Raw genomic sequence first — 24,072 nt, 5'->3', positions numbered from 1 at the left:
CCCAAGAGGCATGATCTAGTTATCAATTCCTGTTACAGAACAGGCCATACTGAACTGATCCATCACAAGACTCCAATATCTGAACTTATTAGAAGCAACCTTCCTAGTAATCTTTAATCTAAGATGGATGTAGCCTCCTGATTAAATAGGCACTCTGTTGCCTCCTCCTCCTCACCCTGACATGGGAGCACCAACCAACCATAGCAATGCCCTCCACTCTGGCACTGCAGCCCTAATCCTGGCCCAGTGAAGAAGGGAGGTCCAGGAGGAACAGTCTGGGAAGATCCCCTCCCTCAGCCGCAGCGTCCAACTCCTCGCTCTGGGCATTGCACATAGTGTCTCAGTGCCACTCAGTCAATTTTGGTCTAGCCACCCCACTAGGATGGCTGAGGGGTGAACAGGAAAAATCTGAGTTGTGTGGGTGGTTGGTGGACTCCGGTCGCCATACCCAGCCCCACAGGACAGGAGCCACTGCTGTGGGATTTCTGTGGGTGCAATTGCTCCCATGAACCCCTGCTAAAGCAGCCACTGTTGTATCAACAGCCAATTATGAAATCATGGCAGATCGGCATAATCAAAAGAAAAGTATGCACCCTCAGGATACTATTCTTGAGGGGCTCCCCCCAAAAGCCCTTCTTCAAAGGATTTCCTCTTGGGATGAAAGTGAATCTGGTGTTTATTCCTCTGTGCGCTGGCATTTACAGCATAACCACAGGAGCCCCTCTGAGAAGCTCTTTCATTTCAAGAAAACAGTTGCACTGCTGTCAGTGCGGCACTCATGACAGTGTGTGCGTTTGAAGCAAAAAGGGAACAACAGATTTGATCAGATCACTGCAAAGGGAAAGTAAACTGCCAACATCCCAAATACAAAGAGAGGGTGCTGTCTACACTCTGCCTCGACACCTGTTATATTTCAGGACTAAAAGCTCAGCCTAAATTAATTGTACCCTTCTAGACCATGAGATGGAATGAAACCTTAAGAAAAATGTCTGTAATTACATTACTTCCCCGCAACACCAGATGTGTCCACCAGGGACACAGTTTGTCAAGTATTATGAAGAGGATAACGGGTTTAATGAAATAGTTTTCCCATGCTCCCTTAAACCCTCGTGGATGTTACTATCCCAGACTAGGGTTCACAATCTCAAGCTCTTCTCCACAACCATGAAAACTAAAACCTTAACTTAAAAAAAAAACCCACATATAACACCAAGATATTCTCCTATAGTCACATGAATCCAGGAACTGGACCCTACAGGAAAACACCAAATCTTGTTCTCACTGTTCATCAGTTTTTATTACTATTTAGACTGTTTTCCAGTGCCTAAAACTTGCTGGACATATTCCAAGCACCAAGGAAAATAGTCCCTAGCCCAGAGAGTCAGACCTTCGCCCTACTAGTTTCATTCATTTCATTTCCTATTTTGTTTTATCTTCTCCTGTGTTGTTTCCTCTCTCTTTTGTATCCTACCACCTCTTATATTCTCTCTTTCCCTGTATTCTCTACCTCCGTCTTTCCTCTTTTCTTCTCCCCTCACACTCTTTCAGTACTCTTTCACACAGTACTCTGAACTTCTCTTTTGCATCCCATCAATCTTACCCCATTACTCTTATCCTGACTCTGCAATCCCATCAATCTTACCCCATTACTCTTATCCTGACTCTGCCCCCAGCCCATTCACTCACCCCAACACATATAGGTAACAGGTAAAATAACTAAGTCCTAACATCCAGAGGACTGGCCTACTTACTATATAAAGATAGGGGAACCACTGTCGAGGCAATCCACAAATGAGAAATCACCTCAAACTGCTAGAATATGGGAGGCTACCAGGATTCCTACCAATGTGCTGTTCTTGGATCCTGTCCAGGGTCCTCATCTTTCTTATCATCCTCCCTAGGCTGGATTAAAGAATTTTGGGGCCCCGTGTACTGTGGAAATTGGGGGCCCCAACCTCTTACTTAAACTAGACAGAGTGTGTGATATACAGTCTGTGAATGGGAACATCTCCATTTATTAATTATTTGTGTAACTGCATAATATGTAATCAGTTAACCGGGCTTTGTACCAATACTCTAGTGATTATAAGTGAAAATGAGTACAGAGAGAAAGAGAGACAGACATCCGAGATTCAGAGAGAACACCCTGTATCACAGTCATTTCCCTCTTCCACCTGTTGATTTCAGTGTAGGAGAATGGATTTGATTTCTAGGCTAGGAGTGGAATTTTGCAGCTCACTTGTTTCACATGTGCACAAGCTTGAGCTCAGTTCCCTAGTACTAAAATGAATGCCTGTGCCAGCCAATCCCATATAACATGGTAGGTCTGAAATGAGATGTGGTTGCTTCCTTTTATGGCTGACAATAAAATACCCTTCAGAACCTCAGATCTCCATAGGATCTAGCACTTTTTCTCTCCACTCAACTGGACGTCAGGCATATACTACTGTAATGAGTAATGGCAGCTACAAAAACACCCAATTTTTGGACACCTACATAAAACTCAATTGTTAAAAATAACCCCCAAAAGATTATTAATAAACCCTGGAAAATAGAAGGCCTAATATTATAGTATCAGTATATCACTATGGAAAAAGCTATTGGCCTTCAACATGAGTTACAAAACTTACCACATCCTAGCCTAAAGGATAGGCAATTTCCAGAACACTGTTGTAATCACACTCCATCCACACACTTCCTGCCATCACTACAATCTCCCTGCCAGCTTGGTTTTTGTGAAGGAGCACAATAGTGAAACTGACAAGAATCCCACTCTCAGAAGCTCTGGCAGGGAAGCATTCTTTTCCATCACTAAACCATGTCAGACCACAAGCAAAGAGCAGGCAAGGGAAGCAAAGGGACCAGACAACACATACAGTCCAGTGTGTAGCTGAGTTGCAATGAACCCAAGAAGTTCCTGAGAAGCCAGGATCGGGTCAGTGCTGCACAGTTCAATGTAAAGCTCTGGAAATGTCCATAGGAATTTCATGCAAAGAGGAGTGTTCTTGTTCGGTTACAATATGGTATAATGCTTTTCCTAGATGGCTGTTCTAAAACCCACATCATAAATCATGATTCATAATGAACCTGATGGATCTACCCATGGTCTGATGGGACCAGGTGCAGGAGGGAGCACAAGGCTGTTGGAGAGCAGGAACAGCAGCCTGAGAGCTGGCTGTAGAAGGAAGGCCAGGGTGGAACTGGAGGGCCTGAGAGCAGTAACTGGAAGCCTTCAGAGCTGGACAGCCAGACACACCATGCAGCTGGCAGCAACTGCAGCACAAGAACAAAGGGCTGCACCCAGACAGGACAGCACAGAGGGGTTACATTGGGATTAATGAGAGTGTGCTGAGGGCATTTGCACCTTTTATTTCTGGCAGCCCTAATAAAGGAATCCTATTTAATCCAAACATACAGGTGTTCAGGGGCACCCACCACGGACTAGAACCTGAAGTGCCCAGTGCTTGGAGTGCCTACAACGCTCATCTCCAAGCCCAGCATTCTACCAAGACATCCAGGGGACTGGGGCAATGTGGCACTCACAATGACACCCTGCAGTGGAGTGGGTTACAGCATGGAAAGCTATAAAGTGAGATTATCAGTGGGATTTGGATGCCCAGTTCTAATCGGAAGATCTCAGATGTAACATACTGTACTGATTAGTATTGCTCCCTTAAATGGTATTTCTACCCTCATAGGAAGCTACAGGACGTTCTTCCTACTTGTTGCTTAATAAAGTTAACCCAACATCAGGTGCATGCTTCTCATACAGAAGCTTCTCTCCAAGACAGACTAAGGAGATCATGAGAATCCTGTATGTACTCTTTCCCCACACATAAGCAACCTTCTCTCCTGCTATGCCCTTCTAAGGCAGTTGGCATTCACCTAAGACAAGTTGCCATTGTCTTCCATCCTGAGGTTCAAACTAATTCAGACTGGGGACAAGGCCTTCTTTATTTCAGGGACCCATCTTCAAGACAACCAGCTCAAGCATGCCCTTTGGTGGCTCTCTTCTGGACTCTCTGCAAGGCTTTGTTGTTCACATCATTTGGATAATTTCTTTTCCCTTCCTTTTTCAACAGCTTCCTTGGAATTTATTTACTCATCTGGTTATGTTTTATGACAGCAGCTGACAGCCTAGCCACACTAGGACATGCTTTGTTTGACCAGTGCTAATTATACAGCAGCCCAGATGCCAGCAATAGACATTATAGAAATCAAATAAATCCAGCAAGGAATTAATAAAATAAGTGACTGTCTGCAGCAAACCTACAGATGGAGACTTCACTCAATGCTCCTAGCAATCTCTCAAAAGTGGCAAACTTATTGTCAATAGCTTTGTGAAAACTCTTTTGTGGCAAGTCAAGAGAAAGAAACTGCTAAAACAGAGGACCTAAAAACATGAGGGAGGAAACAAAAATAGGTTATAATAATGTATCAAAAATATTAATAAAATACCACTGTGACACAAGACAGGGCTGGCACAATAGAACAAAAACACAGCCCCACAGCTTGCAGTTCCTAGGAAAAATATTTTACCTTTTATTATGCAATTTCAGAAATATTAAAATTAGAGCTATCGGAAGATACGCTACTAAGGGTGAGAAAATATGAAGCGTTCCTAGGCAAGATGGCTCAGCTAGAGACATCCTTGACAAAAATCAGAAAGTACACTCACTACTTTACAAGCGTTGCAGTCAAACAGATACATTAGTGGGTCACAGCACCACTCAGGTGGCCACTTTGACTCACCCAAAACAGAAGTTGCACAAGCACCAAAAAAGAGCTATAAAAGCACATAAAAATCCCACAAAGATATGATATGATACTTGAACCTCCAGCCATTGAAGGACAAAAGATCTGACTGACATATCAGGGTTGGGGGAGAACAATAAGACCCCAAATGGAAAGACAGCAGTTCTCTTAAAAGCTGAAACTGATTCAACATCTTCCATTAAGGCTCGGGACTCAAAATTCTTCATGAAATAGGGAGGCCATCCCAGTATATGCAGAAAAGGGAATCTTATATTCAAAAGCTGCCATCACAGGGGAGACTGAAATAAGCAAATCTTTCTCAAGAATTATGAGAGGGAGAGGCAGAGAAGTGTGCACAACTCATATTGGAAATGTGCATTTAGAACAGTTAATACATAAAATATGGTCCTGATTCTGCAAACAGGGGCATACAGATTCCCCATTAGGGCCTGCATATGTATATCCACCTGCACTCTACACACTGCAGGATCAGGGCCTATATTTTTAGTTCTCTGATTTAGTCCCTAACCAGAACAAGATTTCAACTGGAGAGGGGCCAGAACCAAATCCAGGCTTGAACATACTCAATAGTTGCCAAATGGATGGGATGGTGAGAGGGAGACAGGATTCAGAACCTGAACCCAGATACAAATTTCTACAGCCCGACCCTGTCTTTAATGGGCTGAAATAAAAACTACGGTGTGAACAAGCTTCAAAAACCTTGAGAGTTTGAAAGCCAGAAAGTTTTGCAGTTTGAGTCTATCTTCAGTTACAAACAACTTGACAAGAGTTTGCCTGTTGGTGGGCAAAGACCACAGCCCATCATGCTGACCAATATTATTGCATTGTTCACTTGTACTCCCCCATCTGTCTCTATCTATATGTTGCCTCTTGTCTTATACAGTAGATTGTAAGCGCCTTGGGCCGGAACAGTCTTTTTGTTCTGTGTTTGTACTGCACCTAGCACAATGGGGGTCCCAGTCCATGACTAGAGCTCTTAGGTGATGTGCTAATACAAACAATAACAACAACTTTAAAATGAAGTCTCAGGGAAAACAGTATTTAATAGATACTAGGGTAAAAAAACAAAAAAAAAAAAAAAGGAGGGGGGAGGCAGAGGGAGTTACTGAATAATATGGAAGCCATAGATAGCAAGGCTGCACATCCTCTATTCCTTTCTCTAAATGAACATTTCCTCTGTCCCCTTCTTCCCAATCTGGAGAACTCCAAAGGACACAAAGACTTTTAAAGGACTTCTGTGTCATCATTTCTGCATCAGCTTAAAATATTAGTGTGTTAAAAACTGAAACTTGTGTACTGCAAAAAAAGATGTTCCTGTTATCTTGCTACCTCTTATTTTGTAATATGAGAAATGGGAGATGGAAAAAATAACGATTGGGTCATTTTTCTCTCCCCAGCCAGTGCAGGATTATTCCCTACAGCTTATTTTCTTGTGCTTTACCCATCACATTATCTTTCAAGAGCCATAAATAAGTTTTTAAAATATAGTAATTTGAACTGGGGGCTCAAGATACTGCAACATGCTTGCAAATAAATTACCATGTGATCATGGTACTCAGAATGGAGCACTTCTCAGGGACAATTTCAAATATGTAAGAGAAAACAGGGACCTCTATTTGTATTGGTTGTTGTTGAGACGGCTCTGTGCAATGCAGGCAAGGATTTTCCATTATAAAAACATGAAGACCTTAAAACTAACTTCCTCTACCTGCACACTCAATCCTCCCTGACTACAAAGTGGCTTTAAAAAAAAATTAGCTAAGACCTTGTAACAGAGCCAGACCATTTCCCAGCTATGCACAGCTACTATATATGAATAACTAAATGCTTTAGAACACTTTCCCTCGTTGTGCAAGTTGAACAAAAGGAAAGAGTTGTCCTGACATCTGATGTAAATACTTACATAAACAGCACATTCTGCAAGTAACAGAAACAAAAAGCGCAACAAGATAATTCTATGAGATACAACTCAAAGAGCCTATATATGTTTTCTACACAGGATGCTATGGATCATACAATGTTTTTGCTAGATCTGAAGAAGCCAACAGCTGCTCATCTATTACAATTCATATTACAAAAGGAAATAAGATCATTAAAGAAAGAGAATTACTCACCAGTGCTACTGGTTGTTTCTGCCTTGAGGATGAATGACCTTTATGTCCAGAAAGGCTGTCGGGCAAGTTCAGACATGTATGCCAGGCACTGCATTGACCTATAGGGAATAGCTCCACTAGTCATCATCAAAAGCTGTAGCTTTTTATCTAAAAAAGGGCTCAGTTCATTAATGAAGCACAGTCATATTTTTTAGGTAGCAATATTCCTGCTAAGATTCCTGCCATGGGTTTTGTTTATCAGTTCACAGCTGCCTACATCCATAGGCGACAACAAGCTATTCTCTCCTGAGTGTGTAATTAACAGAATCCTGGTGTCTGTCTAAGTTGTGAAAACAGATCTAGGAACAAAAGAGACAAAGAAAAAACAAGACTGTGAGTTGTTATGAGTTCCCCTTCTCTGGCTACAATACAAGCCACACATGTGGACAGAACAGTATATGGCCCAGAGTGGGTAAGCTCTCACTAAACTGCATTTTGCTAATAATTCACACTTGTAGCCAACAAATTATGCTGGCCAAATAGCTCCTGTCCAGGTAGCTGCACTGGACAGGAGCTTATCAGTTTAACAGCTACAGCTTGTTTTTGCTTAATATGGTTTGTCTTGTAATTTGACAGCTGGATGAACGCTCTAGTAGTTTTTAGCCAAATTATTGCAAGGTTTCAATTTCCATCTTAAACCCTGCAGATAGATATGTAATCGTATTATGCTAATAACTAATCAGTGCTTCCAAGGTCAACAGTGGAACGTGATCCCAGAAAGTGTACAAGGCAAAAATACAAAAATTCTTAAGCATACTCTAGTTCTAGTTTGTTTATTTTCCACTGATGCCTGATGCTCTATTAGCCCAGGAAATTGTGTTTTGATTTTATCTCTGCCATTTATTTTAGTATCCAGTGTATTAGTTTCAGCTGGACCAGGATATTTGACTTGATGGACTAATGATTTTACTGAAAGTTTTGAGTTCCAATAACATATTTTACTGGCTGTATGGTACTGGCTGTATGGTAACATATTGTACTGGCTGACAGGGAACAAAAAGAAACCTCATCAAAACAATTGTTTTACATGCACAGTTTGCTAAATATTTCTTCGGAAGTGCAGATATTCTGGAAGTGCAGTGTTCACATCTAGCGGTGATTAATTCTCATCCCAAGTTAACTATCACGATAATAAGCAAGAACCACCTACATGGCGGAGATACGATTTAGACATTCCAAGAGGCTGTTTTTTACTGTGCTGTATATTGTGGCCACTCGGAACTTCCTGGCAACCCTGGGGCCAGAACTTAGATCCTCCTTGTCCTCCAGAAGTATACATCTACCCACCTGAGCAAAGGATAAGTATACTCTTAACTGTTAGCATTATAGATAGTGTCTGACACAGATGGGCAGTTCTCACTCCATCCAGTAGAGGGCAGTGATATACACTAACAAACTCATTACAATATTTTTAGATAATGTTTTCACCTCTTAGCTGTTTGATACTAGCCAAGTACACATAAGATATTTCAATGCTTTTATTAACCCAGCTGTAGGAGAGAGACACTCAGCAGACACACCCTCTCCTGGCTGAGCATGGCAAAGCAGGTTCTCCTCCTCTGGCACCACCTGTTAACAACTGTTCCTGGCCCTTCTGTTGGTCTGCTTCCTCTCATGACTCAGCCCTCTGGCCAGGTCACATTCTGTCCCACCTCTTCTAAGGTAACAGAGTCCCAGAAAACAATAAGTCCAATAACCTTGGGTCAGCTCTTGGGCCTAACTCTGGGCCCAATAGTTCTTACACCCCTTATATGAGGGAACTATCATACCAACCTTGACTTTCCTAACTGAGACTATAAGGGGAACCCAGACCTTCCCTCTACTCTTGAGTTCCAATCCAGGGACCCTGTAACAAGTAGCTATGGTCTGGTTCCTCAGACTCCTTGCTGTATCCCTGAACTACTTCCTATCAGGGCCTGTTTCTAGGCCCTTTCCCCAGCCCCTTTCTGGGCTCACTCCTCCACAGGCTCTTTGATCCTTCATGGGCTCTGCAGAGTTCTTCTCAGCTACTATACTCAGCAACACCACCCCGGGCTTTCTCCCTGGAGGTCCAGCGCCTCTGCCTCCTCAAGACATGTTTGTGTCTCAGACTGCCTCCCTAAAGATCTGCTCTTTTGTCAAGGCTCACCAGAACTTATTCAACCCCAAAAGCTTCACAGTCTTTTCCTCCCGGCCCTTTGCCATAGCTTTTGGAAAGAATCCTCTCCTCCCAGATCTCCTGCCTTCCTTCTATTGCCCTGAAGTGCTTTCTTTATCAGTCACCCACTCCTCTCAGCGGGACTCATCCTAACTTGAGCCTGGCTCACTGTGCAGGCGCACTAATTTCTCTCTGACTCCAGTGAACGCTCTCTGCCACTGTGGTTACGCAACCCATCACATAAGCATAGTCATGTAACTGTTGTTTGCTTACCTATTTGCACTGACTAATCAAAAATGGAATATCTACAAATACTCATGACACCACTTCTGTTTAACAACCATTCTGTTGGCAGCTGAGATTTCTGTCCAAGCATCCAAACCTATCTTGGCAGGCTCTCAAAGTAGGAATGTATCAAGCAAGATTTGCCATAGCTCAGGATTTGACCAGTGAAACGTTCTCTCTTACACGGTACTATTGGCTATGCAGTCAGATACCAGGGTAGCTAATTTTAATGCTGGAGAAAATAACCAAAGTACAGTTCTTGACTACTTGCTGACAATTAAATTATTTTCTAGACTCACATCCCATCAATACCAGTCAATACCATCCCAAGGTATTATCCTGGGATGTCTTGATTTATGGATGACTTCATAAGAATTCTTAATCTTATACTTTTGCAAATTATTTCAGGCAGTTAAATGTACAAGCCAGTAAGCCTTATTTGTGAATGTAATGCTCACTCATGCAAGTAGCCCTTAGGTGAAAGTCGATGGGACTACTGGTATGAGTGAAAGTTGTAGGTTCAAACCTAAAATTGGAAAAATGTAAGAAGCGAAAAAAATTGATATAAACATCTATATGTAACCAAGAACTAATTTATAACAGTTGAAATTGATAACACTGAAAATACCTATGTAGAGTATGTACGTGTTCACACATACATACACACACGGGAAATACAGGATTGTGTGAGGTGGCACAGCATAAAGGTTATCATGAGTTTGAGAAGACAGAATTACTTCTAAGCAGCAAAGCCACCAGAGAGTTATTCAGGTCATCCCAAACAAGTGCTGATAAAACCTTTAGAAAACAACTTACCATAATGTATACTTTTGATGCCACATAATACCCAACTCTTATACATTGCACTTTTCACCTTCAGATTTCAAAGCACTGTAGTAAAGGTCAGTATCATTATGCCCATTTTACAGATGGGGAAATGGAAGTACAGAGAAAGAAGTGACTTGCCAAGGTCTCCCTGTAGGCCAGTGGCAGAGCCAGGAATTGACCCAGGTATTCTGATTCCCGTCAAGTGACCTATCTACAAGGCTGCCCCATCTCACATTACAGTAAAGCCAGTGTAGAAAGTTTAAGGCTGCGGGGGGGGGGGGGGGAGGAGGGAGGTGTATTTTGTTTTAAATAGGGAGTACTTTTTGTTTTAAATAGGGAGTACTTTTTGAATCCTTCTACCCGTAAATCTAGGTGCCTTATAACTAAGGCTACATTTTAGTCATGGGTATTTTTAGTAAAAAGTCAGGAACAAGTCACGGGCAGTAAACAAAAATTCACGGCCCATGACCTGTCCATTACTTTTACTAAAAATACCCATAACTAAAACTTGAGGATGGGGACAACACGGGGGGCGGGGCATCATGGATGCTAAGGGGGAGGGTTGGCAGGGTTGGGGCAGGCTCCTTACCTGGCTCCTGAGCTCCATGTGCTGCCTCTGCTCCACCTCAAGCCCTGGTTCTGCAGCTCCCATTGGCTGTCAGCAGAGGCAGCATGTGGAGCTAGAAGCTGAGGGAGGGGAGTTCCTGTAGCCCTTCTGAAGAGCCCGTCCTAGGTAAGCACCTCCCCACACCCTGATCTCCAGCCCTGAGCCCCCCCACACCCAAACTCCTGCTGCTGGGAGGTGAGGGGGGGCACAAAACTGCCCCAGCAGCAACCGCTGCAACTGGCCCAGGGGCAGGCCAGGCACACCAGCCGCTGCAGAAGTCATGGAGGTCATGGAAAGTCACCTCTGTGACAAACACGGAGCCTTACTTATAACCAAGGGTCTAACCAAAGAAGGGTCAGAGAAGAAGCCATAAAAGCATCTAAAATGACTTAAAACAATTATCCTATGCCAAAAATGTAATGACTTTAAAGACTGATATCCTTCATAGATTCCAAGGCCAGAAAGGACCACTGTGATCACCTCATCTGACCTCCTGTGTAACAAAGGCCATAGATCTCCCCCAAAATAATCCCTAGAGCATATCTTTTAGAAAAACATTAAATCTTGATTTAAAAATTGCCAGTGACGGGAATCAACCAAGATCCTTGGTAAATTGTTCCAATGGTACATCATTCTAATTACCCCCTAGCTTCAGCTTCCAGCCTCTGCTACACTGAAGAGCCCATTATCAAATATTTGTTTCCTTGAGTCTATAACTATAAGGCTGGTTTTCTAATCCTTTAATCATTCTCATGACTCTTCTCTGAACCCTCTCCAATTATTCAACTTCCTTCTTGATGTATGGACACCAAAACGGGACATAGTATTCCAGCAGTGGTCACTCCAGTGCCAAATAACATCTCTGTTCCCAACTGAGATTCCCCTGTTTATGCATCCAAGGATCACATTAGCTCTTTTGGCTATAGAGTCACCCTGGGAGCTCATGTTCAGCTGATTATCCACCACAGCCTCCAAATCTTTTTCAGAATCCCCCATCCTGTAAGCATGGCCTACATTCTTTGTTCCTAGATGTATACATTTAGCCTTATTAAAACACATTTTTTGCTTGCAACTAGTTTACCTAATGATCCAAATCACTATCAGTGACCTGACCTCTTTGTTATTTACCATTCCCCCTCATTTTGGGAGCATCTGCAAACATTATCAGTGATGGTTTTATGCTTTCTTCCAGGTCATTGATAAAAATTATTAAATAGCATAAAGCCAAGAACTGATCTCTGCAGTTCCCTACTAAAACACCCCTGCTCAATGATGATCCCTCATTTACAATTACATTTTGAGACCTACCCATTAGCCACCTTTTAATCCATTTAATGTGTGCCATGTTAACTTTATATTCTAGTTTTTTAATCAAAATGTTAAGTGATATCACATCAAATGCCTCACAGAAGTCCAAGTATATTACAGCAACACTATTACCTTTATCAACCAAACTTGTAATCTCATCAAAAATATATAAATCAAGTTAATTTGACTGGATCTATTTTCCATAATGCCAGGATGATTGGCATTAATTCCATTATCCTCTTAATTCTCTGTTCATCAAGGCCCATATCAGCTATTTCATTATCTTGCCCAGGATCAACATCAGACTGATTAGGCCTATAATTACCTTTTAAATATTGGCACATTGGGTTTCTTCTGGTTTATGGAACTTTCCCAGCATTCCAAGACTTATTGAAAAATCAACATTAATGATCCAGAGGGCTCCTCAGCCAGCTCTTTTAAAACTCCTGAATGCAAGTTATCTGGACCTGCCGATTTAAACACATCTAACTTTTATAGCTGCTATTTAATATCCTCCTGAGATACTACTGGAAGGGAAAGAGCATTATACGATGAGACCATCTCATCTGTTTTCCCCTCAAATACAGAACAGAAATATTTATTGACCACTTCTGCCTTCTCTGCGTTATTATTGATAATTCTTCCATTTCCATCTAGTAATGGAGCAATACCATTGCCAGGATTCTTTTTGTTCCTAATAAATTCTTTCTTATTGTCCTTAACTCTGGTGTCCATAGATTTCTCCTTGTGTCCCTTTGCTTCCCATATCAATTTTCTGCAATTCCTAACTTCTGATTTATATTCTTTACTAGCAGCAAAGAATCCTGTGGCACCTTATAGACTAACAGACGTTTTGCAGCATGAGCTTTCGTGGCTTGCATCCGAAGAAGTGGGTATTCACCCACGAAAGCTCATGCTGCAAAACGTCTGTTAGTCTATAAGGTGCCACAGGATTCTTTGCTGCTTCTACAGAACCAGACTAACACGGCTACCCCTCTGATACATATTCTTTACTATCTTCCCTATTCTTCTTCTTCTTCCTTTTTTTTTTTTTTAATAGCTGCCTTCAGATCCCTGCTAACCCAGGTTGGTTTGTTAACCAATATGTCCTTTTTCCTCAATTGAGGCTTTCTGGGCATCTAGTAAAGTGTTAAGCAATTCCCAATTATCATTATCATTTCTTATTAAATTCTTACTTCCAGTTGATATGGATAATTATTTTCAGCTTTGTGAAATCGGCCTTTTTAAATTGGCTTTTTTTGGTCTGGACTTTATTCTATTTGTACATGATCAAGTCATGATCTCTTGTACCTAAGCTACCATTAATTTTTAGTTCTGTGATATGATCCTCTTCATCTGTCAAGACAAAACATTTTTCTGAGTTAGGAAATTGTCTTCTATAATATTTTCGCATTCCAATGATCTTTTAGTACTGGCAGCATGAGCATATGTCACTCAAATTGAAGTCCCCCATGATCATGCAGCTTTGTTTCTTGCACATTACAAACAGATGCATAAAGAGCCAGTCATCCTGTTCCCTAGTTAGATTTGGTGGTCTGTAGCAGACACTACCTAATACCCCATCATGTGCTTTATCTTTTAGGACATTGATCCATAAGTATTCAAGATCATTTTCTTCTGAGTTATCACTGACTCGGAAACAGGTAACACCATTTTTGACAGAGTGCCATTCCCCCTCACCTTTTGTCCTCTAAATTCTTCTTATGTACGTTATAGCCATTAATTTCAACATTCCAACCATATGAATCATCCCACCAGGTTTCAGTAAATCAAATTTATGCTCATAAATGAGCTATTCCAATTCCTCTTGTTTGTTGCCCCATCTCCTAGCATTGGTGTATAGGCAATTAAAGAATTTTTTCTCTTCATGTCCTTTGGTTCCTTAATTAATTTTCTTCCCAGGATCTCAATTTTGTACTAAATGAGTGCTCATCTCTTTCCTCTTTTTACCTTTCTGGACCCCTAAAGGGCTGAGAGAGTGTGCTATTATCCTTTGCACCACAACATAAACCGCTCATTTCTAGCCTTGCATGACCACAAAATAATGTTAATCAAAACCACAACCTACTTACTTGTAGAAAATCCAGCAGCAGCTCAGGTCTAAACATTACCCATCCTGGACCTCAGGCTAAGGTCCCCTTTAAAACAAAAACTCCATACATAACAGAGCCGCACTTAAATATTCAGGGTGCCCTTTTTGGGTCTTTGCCAGCCTGGTTCTGAGTCACATGCTCCCACCTTTCTGGACCCCTAAAGGGCTGAGAGAGTGTGCTATTATCCTTTACTCCTGTACTCATTCCCTTCACCTGGGGAGGAAGGCAACCCCATGACACAAATGAGGCTGAGACCAACTCGTGCCATAGCACAACAGTTTAGGGAAGAAGGAGGAAACATTTTTCTGGCAGGTAGACTTTTTAAAAAAATGCACCCATTTGAAATATTGCATTAAGGCTTGGAGTAGAGGCAGCATTTAGGATTGATTACCAGGCAGAGAACAGGTGATGTGAGCAATGATGCATAAATTACTTTATCACATTGCTTTGCAGTTCATCACATGGTTAGTATCTTCACATATATGTGCCACAGACAAACATGTGCTTTTTAATTATATATTATTTATATTAATTTAAACAGATCAATGCAGGTGTGCATATGTTTACTGGGAGATCAGCTGTGTGATTTGTTCAAGAGCACATCATAGGGAGATTGGTTCAGGAACAGATAGTTCTAAGATAGTAAGGATATTATAGAGGTATCTATAATAATGTCAGAAGTCAGCTTGGCATCCTCTCCAACCATTAAGATGCTGAATGTAGGGCTAGCACCTAAAATGCTGCTCTCTGTAACTGCACCATGGCTGGAAGAATTGTAAGTAGCAGTAGTAGCATATGTTTCTCGGAAGTGCTTACTGAAACTTCCATACAGGAAACATCTTCCCTTGTATAAAGCTTGTAGGGCTGTTACAACAGTACGCTTTGTTGCTTTCCTGTTTTAAGACACTGTTCTCAACACAATGTTTTAAAGATATTCCCATCACGGTTTCCCACAAGATCAGGCTATAGCTCTTAATGCATTTATACTGCATGAATACCAATTGAAAAAATTGCAGCCACAGCAGTCAGCAGGGCATAGTCTTACAGATCAGACTGAGTGCTTGCTGGGTTGAACAAAAAAGGAGATTACAATAACCTTGTGCCTTTAAGACAACAAATACTAAATTAACAGCTGACACTAGCAAAGCACTTTCATTTTCGTCATCTGTGTCATCTGCTGCCAGTTCATCCCTATCATGGTTTTTAATTACTTCATATTCTGCAATGGTGGCACCCAGGACATTTATCTTAAACTTGTAAATCATTGGTGCTGTTACACAATAATACCAGAAAGAGTAATTTTTAACCAAGGGTAAAAATTGTCTACTTTATGTCTTTCACATAGAAAAATAATTTAAAATCTTGACATGAAACAGGAACATACTTTTTGAGAAGAGAAAAATGTTGCACTGTATTGATTTCATAATCATTTAAATGATCATATTCTCTCTTCTGTGTGCCTGCATGCACGCTGTCTATAAACATTAGTGGGAGTTGCATGAGAATCAATGGGAAAACACAACCCTAATTTCCCAACATGCTTTTAATAGGTATTCTTTGCCATTGTTTTGGATTATCTGTGTTGGCCATAAATTATTTTAAAATGTCTATGGATTTTAAACCATAAAAATGTAGATAGGTACATATTGGCTGTTTGCAGCAGATATTTCTTAATCACTACAAAATTATGCTGCTTAAATCAATTTGATTTTAAACTTAACAAGCAACACACCAGCAGCTATGACCTTGGTTTACTTATTTGACTAGCTTTCAAATAAAGATCACCAGCAGATGTTGATACTTCAGACACTGCAAAGAGGGCAGATGAAGCAACAACTAACAGTTACAAGACAGGATATAAGTGGGTGTTAGGGAGTCACTTTAAAATGCATGTAAAGTACAAGCACTGAGATCTCAGAAACTATATCTGTATGATGGAGAGTTTGCAGTATTCTGCCCCTAATTGTGACCACCTACATAAGAGATTTTTTCAGTCCTGTAAAAAAGGAAGGACAAACGAAAGAAACACAAGACAACTGTTTTGCATATGTATTAAACTCAGCTTGACTTGCTTTATCTAGAGGCACCAGCTGGAGGTGGCAGCATAACTATGTGAAAATGAGGCCAGAAAAGGAAGAAGTTGGTTGGACTGTGTCACATGCATGCATGAGATATCAGATGCTCCCTACAAGAGATGAAACAAACACAGGACTCCATCCACTTCGAAAGAGCAGAACATTCAGCTCACAAATCACACATTAAAGGCATGGAGACCAGAGGGAGAATTACTGCTCATTGTGTACTGTTTCAGATTGGCAACACATACAGCTATAAGCCCTGCTCAAAACCAGATTTATAGTGTTTTCATTTTTATTTTTTTTGTTTGTTTTTTCGTCTCCATGCCAGTACAAATAAGAATTACATAGTTTTCAAACACTGTGGCTGTTGTGCATTTCACATTGTTCTGAAATGTTATAGGAGTGACCACCACAAAACTGTTTCAGTTAATTTATTTCAATTGTATTGCTAGCCCTTTTGTGTTCACTTTCTGTAAATATTCTAGCAACTGAGTTGGCTTTTAGGACCATTTGTCAAAAACAGCTACGAGTGTTGTAGAAAGCTCACAGAAAACTGCTTTTCAAATTTGTAGTGGTGAGTATTTGCACTGGACACCTGATTCTAAATCACACTCATACAATCAACCATCATAAATACTGTATACAGGGGCGGCTCTACAAAGTCGGCTGCCCCAAGCAGCGCGGAGCGCTGCGCCGCCCTTCCCCCCCCCCGCCCGGTCCCCTCCTCCTCGGGCATCCTGGGGGGGGGGCGAGGGCGCTCTCGGGGCTCGTGCCGCCGCCGGGCCAGGGGCAGGGAGCGGAGCCGCCGGGACGCGGGACCTGCGGCCGCAGCGCGGAGCGGGAGCGCGCGGGGAACGCGGACCGGGACGCGCGCGACCGGCGCAGGTCCAGGTCCCCTTGCCCCGGGCTCCAGTGCACGCCGCAGGCACGAGGCCCACCGAGCCAAACGGAGCCACCCCCCCCCATGGCGCCTCCCCGCGCGGCAGTGCCCCGCCCCCGCCGCCGCCCCTGACTGTATACCACAGGAACGTTGTCTAATTAAAGCAACTTGGATTTTGCATATTTGCAACAAAAGCTACAGATCAAGAATTACACCTCTACCTCTATATACACTGTCCTTGGGAGCCAAAATATCTTACCGCGTTATAGGTGAAACCGTGTTATATTGAACTTGCTTTGATCCGCTGGAGTGTGCAGCTCCGCGCCCCCCGGAGCACTGCTTTACCGCGTTATAACCAAATTCGTGTTATATCGGGTGGTGTTATATCGAGGTAGCAGTGTATTTGCAGACATGTTCAGGCCGATAATTTTGTATAATACATACATGTTATTTTCTCAAAATCTATAAACAATTCACACCTAGAGAGGTGAAATTCATATAAGTAGAGTTGGCAGTATCATTTGTAATAGCACTCAGTGCTTTTAATGTAATATTTTAACACCACCTCCCCCAAGAGTGCCGACTAATTCTGTTGGTTCAAAAGTGGGCCAGTTGAACAGCAGACCTAATAGTCTTTATTACAATATCTTCCCATTTTCTTCTCCCCACCCTCCCCCTGTTTTCTTGTGCTCTGAATTTCAAGGTATAATCCTGCAAGATCTCAGCAGGCAGAAACCAGTAGGTGTTATGCCTTCTGGGTTTATGGTGCTGGGCTGTCATCAGTTCCCCTCTCTCACTGGCATCCTGTAATCTGCCCCAAGCAAGGGGCTGGGCAAAGCTGTGCTGCCCCAGCAGCAGAGCAGGAACCAGACTGAGATTCAGAGCCACAGCTTAGAAGCTGTTTCCCCCTCCACACCAGCTGGAACGTTGTGCGGGTAGAGCCAACGTTCTGCCCACTTATACAGGCAGATGAGTTATGGTCAGGCGTAGACAGCAAATGTGAAATATCGGGATGGGGTGGAGGGTAATAGGAATCAATATAAGAAAAAGACCCCAAAATCGGGACTGTCCCTATAAAATCGGGACATCTGGTCACCCTAGTCAGGCGGCAACTACCCCCTCCCCTTCACACTCCCCTCCCATGATGCAAGTAGCAGGAGGGCTCTTTTTGCCCCCTTACTCCCCTTTGGAAAGCTTTACCGTGATTGGGATCTATTCATATGTCTGTCAGATATATCACACTAACCCCACGTTCATGTTCCACTGCAACATGGCATATCTCCACCGATACATGCAACGAATGCTTGGACCGCTTGCATAACTATTTCTCTCCTGACATATGTTTGCATGATGAAATTAAGTGGGTTTTTATACATATCTACATAAAATCCACACATTTTGAAAATAAAATAATGAAGACCATCACAGAGGGTTTGCTGGAAGCACAACAACCCAGATCCACAAGGTACTTAGTTGCTTAAATCCCAGTTTGGGGCACCACCATGATTTTCATAACTTCTCCTTGGCTGCTGCCTAACTCTGTAGCCACCTAATCACACTTGTTGCCTAAACTTTTGCTGTAAAAGTTCCCTAGGCATGTATTTTCCTGCCTGAGGGTGAGCACTCTGCTTCCTCTCTCTAGATCAGTGGTTCTCAAACTTTTGTACAGGTGACCCCTTTCACATAGCAAGCTTTGAATGCGACTCCCCTTATAAATTAAAAACACTTTTTAAAAATATATTTAACACCATTAAGGTGGAGGCAAAGCGGGGTTTGGGGTGGAGGCTGACAGCTCATGTAATAACCTTGCGACCCCCTGAGGTATCCTGACCCCCAGTTTGAGAACCCCTGCTCTAGGTGTCTGCACTGCTATCTCCCATCTATGCCTTGTTGCAATCCATGAACCAGAGGAAGACAGGTGGAGGAGCACCATCTCACCTGAGGGGCCCTGTCTGGGAAGCTTACTCAGAGGCCACCTACCGTTCAAAATCTGGGGCATGTCCACCTTATAACTTTTACCCCAATGGTTACAGCACTCACCTGGGATGTAGGAGATGCAAATTCAACTTGCCCTTCTGCTTGATGGGGAGAAAGGATCTGAATAGGGGTCCCCTACCCCTCAGGAGAGTGCTCTAACCACTGGGCTATGGGATACGCTGATGTGGTGCTCCCTCAAATTCTCCTGTTGAAGCTGCTCCATCATTATCACTCCTCTCATCAACATCTCTCCTTGGCTAGCTTAGGCAGCTCCCCACCTAGCATGCTGGCTTTTGTGGATCATGTTTTTAGGCACCTGTCTCTTCCCATTCATTGTATACGTGCCTAACTTGGGCTTTGTGGATTTCTTTGTTGTGATTTTCCTGGCGCCTAAAAGTTAGGCACTGGAACATCTAAGTCTCTATGGATCCAGGCCAATGTTACTAGCCAGAAGTCGTAGGTCCAGGCATCCCTCTTCTCAAACTGTTAGCAGCTGGGAGTGCCACAGAAATTATACTCCAGTCCAGGTTCCAACCTCAGTTTGCACTAGTGTAATCACCGGTTAATTCCACTAAAGTAAGTGGAGTCGCCCTGTCTTTAGGAGAGGTGAAAGGCATGACACTATATGGCAGCTAGGCAGTAGCAGCAGGGGCCTTGTGTCATATTCTACTGTGTGGCTAAAGATTTCAGTTTAAATGTCATATGGGTTTGTGTCTTGCAAGCACCATCCTGGTGACACAGTGAACAACAACTGCAGTTCCTCTGGGTTATATTTTGAAAGACTTTTTCTCTGAGCAAGTGGAGGAACATCAAGAGGCCAGTCCTCAGACAGGTCTTAAATACAAGCAGCACTACTGACAGCATAACAAAGGCTCTGTTGCGCTACTACACAATAGAGCCAAGCGCTTAGAAACCATTTTTGGTTTCATGTAGCAGTCAGATTTTACAACCTCATCTTATTAAATGCAATAAAAGGGAGGGAGAGTTTTAATGATAAGTATCAAAATATAAAATTCAGCCACATTTAGTACTGTGAAAATGAAGCCACCTCTTGTAGTCTAGAAATGACAGCCTTGCATTAAAAAGTGGCCCCAGACATGCAAAGACTCCAGGAAAACCTAGAGTAAAGGCACCAAAAAAACCAAAGTGCAGCTGCTCTTTTTACTGTTTAAATCATTATATATTAGCAACAAATCTTGTTGTTGGCCAACACTCAAAAATGGCATACGGCCAATAAAAGGTTCAGTGGAGTTTTCCATCTGTCGCTAAAATCAGCCATGGCTCCAGCTCATGCAGTCAGTTCACTGCCATAATTGTTTGTGTTCTGGATTTCTATCATTCACTCTAACATAATCATTTGACCATACAATCTGCTAAGTATACGGGCTGTGCAAAAGTACTACATAATAGCATTTGTAAAATACGTGGGAAGAGTTTATAATACATAGAGCAAGATAGCGTTATCAGCTAACAGTAGATGGAGCAAAGGAACAGAATGAATGGACTCTTGCCACATTAGATTATGCAAATGAAGGCATCCTAAAGAGTCCTTTAGAGATGTAACAAACACACAGTAAGAAAAAACTTTGCACTGTGCTTTTGTTAAAATCAAAGTTAAATATATAACAGCTGGCAAAAGGCAATGTGGGTCTGCAGAGATTTCTTTTACCCATTTATTTATTACAGATAATGGGTAGAGATTTATTTTTTGGCTTTACTGTTTCACCGCCTTCAGAAGTAGGCAGATAACTGTTTGAAAGGTTGTTTGATTCCACTTGGTAACGTTTGGTAATTTATTTTATTTAACTTCTTAACACAGCAGTTCTCAATAGTTATCAGACAACTAAAGCAACAGAGAACTAAGGAGATGGATTCTTTTCCCCTTTACCCACACTAATGTGCAAACACACACGTGTCATGAAGCGCAATGCTATGCTAGATTTGGATGTGGATTTTAAAGACACCATAATTCAAGGTGTTGAGAGTCAAGTCTGGATTCATATCATTAATAAGATAAGGATCATTTGTAAAATTTAGATGCAGATTAGGATTCAGATTTTAAACAGCCCAGAATTATAAGGTGTTTGGGCCCAGGGCTAGGTAGGGGAATGGGCACATTTTTGTTTTCTCAACTGGCAGGAACAGGAGATGCCTTTTTTAAAAAATAAATAAATAAAAAGATTTTTAAACCATGCTGGCACAGAAAGCAGAAGGGAAATTCTGTGTTGTGTGAGACCATGATGTTACCATTTCTCTTCCTAGATTCTGACTGCTCTGCACCTGTCATAAGTGCACTGCCAGAGGCTGAGGCTTAGAGGTGCTGAGCCAGACTCATGGCTGGTTCCTAATATTTAGAATTTGTGAGAGTAAGCAAGAGTGGGAAAGGAATGGAGAGTTGACAAAAGCATTTTCTCAACCTTCACCAAATCCTTTGTGAATTGGTCCAAAGCTGGCAGAAATTGACATCAATGAGCTGATTTGCATAGAAATTGGCTCATGACTCCAACAGATGACAACAGTTTACAAGAACAGATTTCTACTAAAAATGGGTCCTGTGCATAGTCTCCTTTTGCTCACTAACAGGGAAAGGGTGGGGGGGAACCTTAGCATATTTTTAAACTTAAGATCCTGTCTGAATTTCAAACTCTAAAAGCAGGCACTCAATTAAAAAGATAGAATATTCACTACCTCAGTGACAGAATTAGACTGAAAACTTTTCCAGGCAGGGACCTCATTCTCACACCTGCCCAAAGTTCCCAGCAGGCTCCTGTGATGTGCAAATAATCATCTATTTATCAGAGGAAGAATGTAGAGCCCATGGAATGAACAGCCTTAATTTTCAAAGTATCAAAATTAAAGTGTTCAGACATCCATTTAAGGTTCAGGTTTTTTAAGAGTATCTAGAGATTTGAAAGAACTTTTACGAATCAGCAGGCCTGCTCTGTGCAGAAAGATCAATCATATGTAAGCAGGACCTTGTTTCTGTTATTCATAGTTGGCTGTGGTACACACTGCTTCATGTGGTAGTATATTAGAGACTGGTTTTCATTTTGCCTACAAAAGGATTTCCAAAGGCATAAACGCCAAGCATCTCAATAGGAATGAAAGCCACTCTGCACCTCCCAATACTGGCCCTCATTTAACAACATGGCTATGCAGACCCATACTTGTGACTAGTCCCATGTTGGATTTGGGACTGCCCCAAGTCCTCCTGCTGCTAGTGCACACAGGAGTTTGACACAAGCAAAGGGCCATGCAATGAGCCAGATTTATTCCTGCACTGCAACCAGTGGCAAGGCAGCTTCCACCTCTCCTATTCAGAGCTGATGCGGCCCCTGGCACAGGTTAGAGGAATCCAGAGGGCTACCCTAAGTTGCACCCCTGCTGTAATAAAACATTATGAACCACTTCAGGAGAACAGAACTGGCCATCCACGCCAGCCTGCTTCCCACCCCAAGTCACCCTACCCCAGAACAGCCCCTGTACCAGGGCTCCTGTGGAGATAGCTCATAGCAGCCAGATCCTGCTCTACACCAGGCCAAGGGCTCCCTGTACAGGGTGGTATTCTTTAGCCTAGTTGACACAAAGGGACCACAGACCACAGTTGGGCTCAGCATCAGCTTCCTGCCATAAGGGCATATACTGACGGAAGAAGTGGGGGAGAGACTGAGCTTCCTTTCTTGCTTTTTAAACCCTGGAGCTCAATGTTCTCAGGCAGCGAGAGAGGATGCGAAGAGCATGCAGCCAGCCAGCCTGGTCAGCACCAAGCAGCAATGAAGGCCTCCACTCCCCCTATGACGCTATCAGTGGCAAACACTTCAAATCAGTTATAGGAACACATGGGTGGAGACAAAGGGCAGACACAAGAATGGGGCAAATAGGGCAGACAAGGGAAACATAGGATGATGTGGGGAAGCAAGGGAGGGAGGCAGAAGAGGGAGCCACTGAGGCAGGAGAAGATAAGAGGAGCCAGGGAGGTAAAAGGGAGAGCAGCATAGCTAGGGGCAAGCAGGAGAGAGCTGTTAGGATGAGGAAACAGGAGGAGAAAAGTGGAGCATGTTTTTTCATACTAGCTGGGAGCCTGGGGCCGTTGGAGGCTTTATGTACACCCAGCTGACTTTTAGGGTTTAATACCCTTTTCCCCTGTTGCCCTTCTAGCAAGAAAATATTCTCAATCCCACCAGAATGTGCACAGAACGGTCCAGCAGCTGGAGACTTGGCTGCCATCAGATCCCCTGCTTATCAGGAGAACTGCCTCTGGCAAACATTTTCACATGCTGGCACCCGTGCAGGCCCTCTTAGTGTGCACTGATGGTTTTTATTAGTGTGAAGTTCACTGATAACCAGGGAGCATAGCTCCCAACCTGCCAGGGAATAAAGGTGCAGTCAATGGCCTTTGAATTAGAAAGATACTGAATTTTCTGAAAAAAAAGAATTGAAAAAGTTTTAAGTTATGTTGGCGTCAGCTTCAAATTTGTACCCACCTGCCACTGAGCTGGATATCTCCCCAGATCCAACACCTGCACTGACATGCCCAGTCTCTTGCAAGGAGGTTTATTTTCTTAACAGAGGTTAGCAAACAGAGAAACACAGTCCTTTTAACTAATTCCTTAGCCTCCAGCTTCAGGGCCACCCAGTCCAGGGGTCTCTGCCACTCCTGTTCCTGGCAGCTTCTCAGTTCCAGTCAGCTCTGCTCCCTTCCTGGAGCTGCAGCCCCAGGGCTGCTTCTCTGAGCCCCTTACTCCACAGATCCACCACAGGAACTAGCTCCAGTCGAGTGTGGTTTTTCCATCCCAGGGTACAGCTGGTCTCACTCAATCTCCCCCAGCTGCCCACTAGCATCCCTTTATAGGCCCAGCTGTAGTCCAACCCTCTTTAATTGGCTGGACTAAGCTTCCCTGCTCTGCTCCAGGGGAGCTGGGCTGGCTT

The 24,072-nt window shown here is 42.8% G+C and overlaps 1 long non-coding RNA gene across 1 annotated transcript in view; it reads right to left on the bottom strand.

The window, feature by feature from the left end:
* Positions 1–24,072, bottom strand: part of LOC120373376 — a 217,491-nt gene that overhangs the window by 180,076 nt on the left and 13,343 nt on the right. The window contains exon 3 of the long non-coding RNA XR_005585512.1: positions 6,891–7,228. This is a non-coding gene — a long non-coding RNA (uncharacterized LOC120373376). The remainder of the gene's footprint in view (positions 1–6,890; positions 7,229–24,072) is intronic.

The sequence above is a fragment of the Mauremys reevesii genome, linkage group 10 (genome assembly GCF_016161935.1).
Source record: "Mauremys reevesii isolate NIE-2019 linkage group 10, ASM1616193v1, whole genome shotgun sequence".
Classification (NCBI taxonomy): Eukaryota; Metazoa; Chordata; order Testudines; family Geoemydidae; genus Mauremys; species Mauremys reevesii.
Note: the sequence above shows the minus strand (reverse complement) of the source record. Positions and strands in the feature narration are given on the sequence as shown.